Here is an 8,012-nt window from a genome sequence, read left to right as displayed (position 1 = left end):
CCACTGATGTGAATAATTTTCTTATAGACTATTACATGTTTTGACCTCCAAAATATTCATGAAACAAGAACAATCCAATGAGCGCCGAAAACATCTTCCATGAATACTGAATACAAGAATAGGACTTTGCTGCAACTTTCAAATCTTGGATTCCTTTCATTAAATGTATGCTGAAACATCAATAGACACCCTTATACACCAGCTTTGGGATCTCCTTTATAGAATCCATACCATTCTTCTTGTGTGTCAGCTTTATTTGCTGTGCAATGCCCCCTTTGACCCACCTTTACAGTTAATTGATTAAGCCATATACATAAAACAATACCAAATAAATGTGTTTTTTAATTTGATTTTAACAAAAAGAGGTGCTCACCCGAACATAAAGTAAGATTAAACACCTGAAAGAAACTACGCTCTTTCCATATTATTTCAGCCCATTTTCTGCCCCTGAATTTAAAAAAAAAATTAAATCAGTAGTTTTATCTCATCATATCCTGAAATCTTGCTTTTAGTGCCTGTTTTCCCACAGGCTATATTGTGTCACCCTCTATATCGAGCAAATTGTTGTCTGCACTTCTCTTGTGATGCATGTCACTCTTTTCGCAGACACAATGTCCTCCCTTGTTTGATACACTCCGAGGTACACTTTTAGCTCCCATATGTGACAAACAAAATGGCATATTTCCCATGGCACATGTCCTGGTTTGGCTTGTTAATCCCCTGATTTATAATACTGTTGACAGACTGCATCCCTGACGTAGGTATATTTTGCATAATGTTTACATGAGCAGTAGTTTCTGGTAATGTCAGGATACATAAATGTTTGACGAGGGATGTAAAAGGTTATAGTCATGGTGAATGCAACACTGTTGTACGTATGTAAGTGGCACTTATGACAGCGGAGCTTCCTGAATTGGGACCAACTCTATGCAACAAATTCATTCATATTTTAAAACTATATGTGACATGCCCTGACTCTACCAAAGTCTGAACTTTGAAAATTTATGAGTTATTACTATTAGTATTACTATTTTTTGCCCAGTACCTAAGCCTACTGCTGTTGAAATCTCTAAGTCCCTGGCATAAAGTTATGAACATGTGACATGATCAAGGGGAATGAGTCACATGTCGACCCTGGTCGAAAATGATTTTTACATATATTTCTAAAGAGGACATTAAGGGCTTTCAGAAACTGAAAACCCCATGTTGATACGACTTTCCTTTGTGAAGTTACATCAATTTATCAATTACTGAAAACAATATAAAACAAAAGAATTTGAACACTTTCTTTGCCAATATCAATATTAGCGACATCCGACTCATTTCCCTTGATCGCGTCACATATGTCCATTTTCTTATGTTTTATTTGTTTTGTGCTTCTTATTTTTGCCTATAGGCGTATCTCAATTTCGTTATTGCCAACTTTCATCTGATTGGTTCAGATCATACAATTACTTTCAGGTATTATTTTAGTGTTAAACTTAATTGTATGACTAAAGCCTCCAGCATACTTTCCAGCGGCAGGGCGTTTCAACCAATGACAAGCCTTTATTGTGTCCGTTTGTCTGCAATGCGCGTGCGCCACGCCGCTAAGCGGCAAGCGGCAGGGTAGTATGAAACCAGCATAAGGGTACCAGCATTAACAATAGTTAACTCAGAAATGATTTGTAATTTCATGGTCCATTTTATTGAAATGCAACACAAAGTGCCACTTAATAAGTCAGTGCCGCACTTACAACATTTTAAACTTTATCATCTTGGTTACTATTTAATTAATTCAGATTTTAAATCTCTCATACCATTACCAATATTCATATTGATTAGTAAATCATACATTGTGGCTAGATTTTAAATCTCTCATACCATTACCAATATGCATATTGATATAGTAAATTAAGCACCGGAGGAAAAAGCGATAGCGGTTTTTATACCGCAATTATGCGTTTTTGGGTGAAATTATTTTTTTTTTCAATTTTTTTTTTTTTTTTTTTAATTTTTAATTTTTTAGAAGTTATAGACCTAAATTACTTGTTATTGAAGGTTGGAACTGGAGAAATACGGCCTCTAAATTTAGAGTTAAAAATTCTAATTTTTTTTTCCAAAGCTGGATAAAGTTTTACGTTTTAATTACTGTTGCTTCTATTGAACAGCCAGGGACATATTGAATTAACATGCATTGCTAGCTGTTCAATAGAAGCAAAAGTAATTAAAATGTACAAATTTATCCAGTTTTGAAAAAAATCTCAGAATTTTAAATCTTTTTTTATTTTTATTTTTTATGTAGCAGTATTTCGGAGGTGCCAACCTTCAATAACAAGTAATTTAGGTCTACAACTTCTAAAAAAAAATTAAAATAAAAAAAAAAAAAAAAAAAAAATCGTGTTTTTATCCTGTGCTTATAGTAAATCATACATTGTGGCTAGATTTTAAATCTCTCATACCATTACCAATATCCATATTGATTAGTAAATCATACATTGCGGCTAGATTTTAAATCTCTCATACCATTACCAATAGCCATATTGATTAGTAAATCATACATTGTGGCTAGATTTTAAATCTCTCATACCATTACCAATATCCATATTGATTAGTAAATCATACATTGTGGCTAGATTTTAAATCTCTCATACCATTACCAATATCCATATTGATCAGTAAATCATACATTGTGGCTAGATTTTAAATCTCTCATACCATTACCAATATCCATATTGATTAGTAAATAATACATTGTGGCTTTAAGGTGGTACTAAAACCCTGGCCAATGTTTTGCTTATTTTTGCATTTTTCTCAAAAATTAGATCGTGTTGGTGACAAGTAAGATATGTACTGAAAATTCAGCAACTCAAGGCAAGTAGTTATTGATTGATTAAATCAAATATTGGTTTTCCCTCATTTTTGACTGTAACTCCACAACTGTTGTCTGTGCTGAAATAAAATTTCCAGTGCAGTAGTTGTAGTCCTTGCCCCTATAATATACTGTATAAATAGGCACAAAATTTGCCAAGGGTGTAGTACCACCTTAACCTACTTTTTTGCAAAATAAATCGACAAAATAGTAATTAATATTAAAAAAAAGGACAACCAAAAACCTAGTTTTCTGATGGAAAGCACAAAGGTTACAACATAGTTATTTTGTCAGGAATTTTAAAATACATGCACATATTGATACTTTTGGGTTGTGGTATACAGAATCTCTCACAGTGGCGGCACCAGGAAATATTTTTTTTTTTTTTTTGGGGGGAGCATTTGAGGGGGGCAAAGTGAATTTCTGGGGGGGGGGGGGCAAAATCACCAAATTTTGGGCAAAATTGCAGCAAAATATGGAAATTTTTGTAATTTTGGGTTTTTACTGGGGGATAAACAGGGGTGGCAAGAGTCATGCCACTCCCCCCCCCCCCCCCCCATGGGACCGCCACTGATCTCCCATTCCATGATTACAATAATACCATTGCATTGATCACAGCATGTAACTAGAAGATCCATAAAACATCATGTGTTACATTAGATCAGGATAAATATAGAAGATTATAAAAATATAATTAAAATATGTACAATGTCATTGTTATAAATGTTAGCACATACTGAATAGATTCATAACTCTATCAAAGCAAAATATTTTAGGACATAATTATGTCCAAAAAAAACAGCTAAGTACAAGACACAATTTTGCATAGGTACTGTAAGTAATAACGTCAAGTAATTGCATGAAAATTGTGTATCTGAAAAGTGTCCCAGAATCTTATACTCTTTGCACATAATCTCAGGTTAATATCAGGCCACCTTAAAGTTACAGTTTGTCTCAAAGCTTGTGCATGTTTTGCCCTATAGAAATCATGTCATTTTTTCAAAAACTACAACAGAGAAATTATCTATGCCGTATGGTCCTTTTAAAGTTTACCAGAATTCAGTCCTTGTTTTGCATCTTTCAACTGAGGCTTATAAAAAGGTGATACAATTTAAATTTTATTTTTCAAATTTTACACAACAAAAATGTCATGATTCTTGGGCCAAAGCCCTGCCAAAGGATTTCTGTTGTGAGGTTCTAGAGAACAAAAGGTCCAAAACTGAACTTAAAACAAAGCATAGGCTTAGGAACTGGGGGCTTGGGGCTCAGCCCCTCAATAATTTTGGTTCTGGGGCTAGAATACCTTTCAGCACCCCCCATAATCTTAGGTGAAGTAAAAAAATTGTGATAAAATAGAGTGAAAAATGGGTGTTTGTGACCTATATTTTGCAACATTTTCTGACTCCTCTGGCACCCAAGGTGGCCCACCAAACATTTTCAAGTTTCAGCCCCCCCCCCCCCATGTTGAAAACCTTCCTAAGCCAAAGAAAAGGATTACAAGTTGCCCAGGTATGTGACTTCATCAGAGGTGCCTCAACATTACTATACATCGTGGAACATTCAACTACGCTTGTTACTCGCGACTAATCATGCTAATACACGAGCGTACAGCGCTACTCTATGCGTCCATATTGCGAGGTTATCTGCATACAACAGCTTACTACGCACAGCCACGCAAAGTGAAAGAGTATGTTCCACAATGTACACGAATTAAGTAATTTTTCTATAGCTTCCAGAAATCTTCAGAGCAGTCACATCTGTTGAAGATGCTGTGCTGAAGATGCCGGTTGAGACAATAAAGGTACTCTGGGTAATAATTTTAAGAAAACATTTTTAAAAAAAGTTTTAAGACAAGGTGTTTGTAAGGTGGCCTTATGATTATGTGGTACAAATGATCTTGAATATCACACTGTCTGGGTCATGGTTAATACATATTACTCATATAAAAAGGCGGTTCTCGAACCACGAGTCTCGCCTGCTTTCGCGATCGCCTGCTTTTACGATTACTTTTGGTAGAAGTAAATGAACCTGCAACAACCCATGGCGATTTGCCTGTTCAATTTGAGCTTGCTTGGACCAATATTGGAATTTGACCTTTGATCCCTAAATTTTGGTGGGTCTCGGCTGGCCACACGACAGTTTTAGTAATTTGACCTCAGATGACCCATGGGTGACCTTGGATGACCCCTAAATTACCTTCCGAAACTTTGACTCTAAATGTTGACTGTACCCACCAAGTTTCATGCCCATATGACAGTTTTTAGTAATGTGACCTCAGATGACCCCTGTGTGACCTTGGATGACCCCGAAATTACCTTCCGAAACTTTGACTCTAAATGTTGACTGTACCCACCAAGTTTCATGCCCAAATAACCGTTTTTAGTAATTTGACCTCAGATGACCCTTGGGTGACCTCGGATGAACCGAAATAACCTTCCAAAAATTTGACTCGAAATGTTGACTGTACCCACCAAGTTTCATGCCCATACGCCAGTTTTTAGTAATTTGACCTCAGATGACCCCTGGTGACCTCAGATGACCCCAAAATAATCTTCCGAACATTTGACTCTAAATGTTGATTGTACCCACCAGTTTCATGCCCATCGACAGTTTTAGTAATTTGACCTTAGATGAACCCTGGGTGACCTCGGATGACCCCTGAAATAATCTTGTGAACATTTGACTCGATGTAGCACCCCAAAAGAGACCATTTTTGACATAAAACCTGTTTTAGACATTTTTTTGAAAAAATGCTTCCTTCACCCTAAAAAGCTGGTTTTAAATATTCAGTTTCCTATACTTTTGTACATGAGAGACATTCTTCAAAGTCTTTTTTGGCCTAATAACTTGGCCTACACGACAGAAATTGATATACGTAATGCGCAATATAAAAACAATATTTCATTAAATTTTTGACCCCCCCCCTCAACTTTGAGTGTGTGGGAGGGGCCACATGGGGGGGGGGGGTACTAGTGTGCATCCTCTGGTCATACTACCCCCTACCACATTATGTTGACCGTACCCACCAAGTTTCGTGCCCATACGACAGGTTTTAGTCGTGTGACGTCAGATGACCCCTGGATGACCTTGGGTGACCTTGACGCACTAACCAATACAAACTTGTTCTGTCTGGGGTGAAGATGCACCCACCCACCAAGTTTGAAGAACGTATGCGACCCCTAGTCTCCGAGAAAATAGGTTTTTGCATTTTATGCATAAATTATGCAAATTAGGTACTTAATTACCATATTTTGCGCTGAAAATCGAATCGGGTTGAGATCCTCTGGTCATACTACCCCCTACCACGTTTCATCATCATAGGGCTTAGGGAACCTGTTTTAGACATTTTTTTGAAAAAATGCTTCCTTCACCCTAAAAAGCTGGTTTTAAATATTCAGTTTCCTATACTTTTGTACATGAGAGACATTCTTCAAAGTCTTTTTTTGGCCTAATAACTTGGCCTACACGACCGAAATTGATATATGTAATGCGCAATATAAAAACAATATTTCATTAAATTTTTGACCCCCCCTCAACTTTGAGTGTGTGGGAGGGGCCACATGGGGGGGGGGTACTAGTGTGCATCCTCTGGTCATACTACCCCCTACCACATTATGTTGACCGTACCCACCAAGTTTCGTGCCCATACGACAGTTTTTAGTCATTTGACCTCAGATGACCCCTGGATGACCTTGGGTGACCTTGACGCACTAACCAATACAAACTTGTTCTGTCTGGGGTGAAGATGCACCCACCCACCAAGTTTGAAGAACGTGCGACCCCTAGTCTCCGAGAAAATAGGTTTTGCATTTTATGCATAAATTATGCAAATTAGGTACTTAATTACCATATTTTGCGCTGAAAATCGAATCGGGTTGAGATCCTCTGGTCATACTACCCCTACCACGTTTCATCATCATAGGGCTTAGGGAACCTGTTTTAGACATTTTTTTGAAAAAATGCTTCCTTCACCCTAAAAAGCTGGTTTTAAATATTCAGTTTCCTATACTTTTGTACATGAGAGACATTCTTCAAAGTCTTTTTTTGGCCTAATAACTTGGCCTACACGACCGAAATTGATATATGTAATGCGCAATATAAAAACAATATTTCATTAAATTTTTGACCCCCCCCCCCCCCTCAACTTTGAGTGTGTGGGAGGGGCCACATGGGGGGGGGGTACTAGTGTGCATCCTCTGGTCATATTACCCCCTACCACATTATGTTGACCGTACCCACCAAGTTTCGTGCCCATACGACATTTTTTTTAGTCATTTGACCTCAGATGACCGCTGGATGACCTTGGGTGACCTTGACGCACTAACCAACACAAACTTGTTCTGTCTGGGGTGAAGATGCACCCACCCACCAAGTTTGAAGAACGTGCGACCCCTAGTATCCGAGAAAATAGGTTTTGCATTTTATGCATAAATTATGCAAATTAGGTACTTAATTACCATATTTTGCGCTGAAAATCGAATCGGGTTGAGATCCTCTGGTCATACTACCCCCTACCACGTTTCATCATCATAGGGCTTAGGGTTCTTACGAATCCCCAGATACAGCTCCACAAGGCGGATTTCTTCAGATTTCCAACCATATTTGTAGAATCGTTGTGCATAAATTATGCAAATTAACAACTAAATGCGCATAAAAAAAGAAAAAAAACTAATCAGGTGATCAGCAGATGTGTATCATTGCTGCCACCAGGTTTCGTTACCATGCGCCCGACGGATCTTGAGATAGTCTGTCCACAAACTCCGCTATCAATTTGCGCTGATTTTCGCATAAATTATGCAAATTAGCTATGTTAATTTGCATATTTTTCACCGAAAACATACGGTTACGGAGCAAACTTGGATACCCTTCCTCCCACCAAGTAGCGTCGCCGTAAGTCTTACGGTTACCCAGATACAGCTCCGGACGGACACACATACATCCACACACACACACCCCCACACACACCCCCACGCACGGACAGACAGAAATAGTGATTACTAAGTCCCATCCTGAACAAAGTTCAGGCGAGACAAAAACACTGATACTAGAGCAAGGAATGTTATTGCAAGTATCGATTTGAAAAAGGCACATTCACATATTTTGAGTTTTGAATTTTCCACAATTTTGATTTACAGTGATTTCACAAATTAAGTTTGTGGAG

The sequence above is a fragment of the Amphiura filiformis genome, chromosome 1 (assembly GCF_039555335.1).
Source record: "Amphiura filiformis chromosome 1, Afil_fr2py, whole genome shotgun sequence".
NCBI lineage: Eukaryota > Metazoa > Echinodermata > Ophiuroidea > Amphilepidida > Amphiuridae > Amphiura > Amphiura filiformis.
This window is presented reverse-complemented; position numbering follows the sequence as displayed.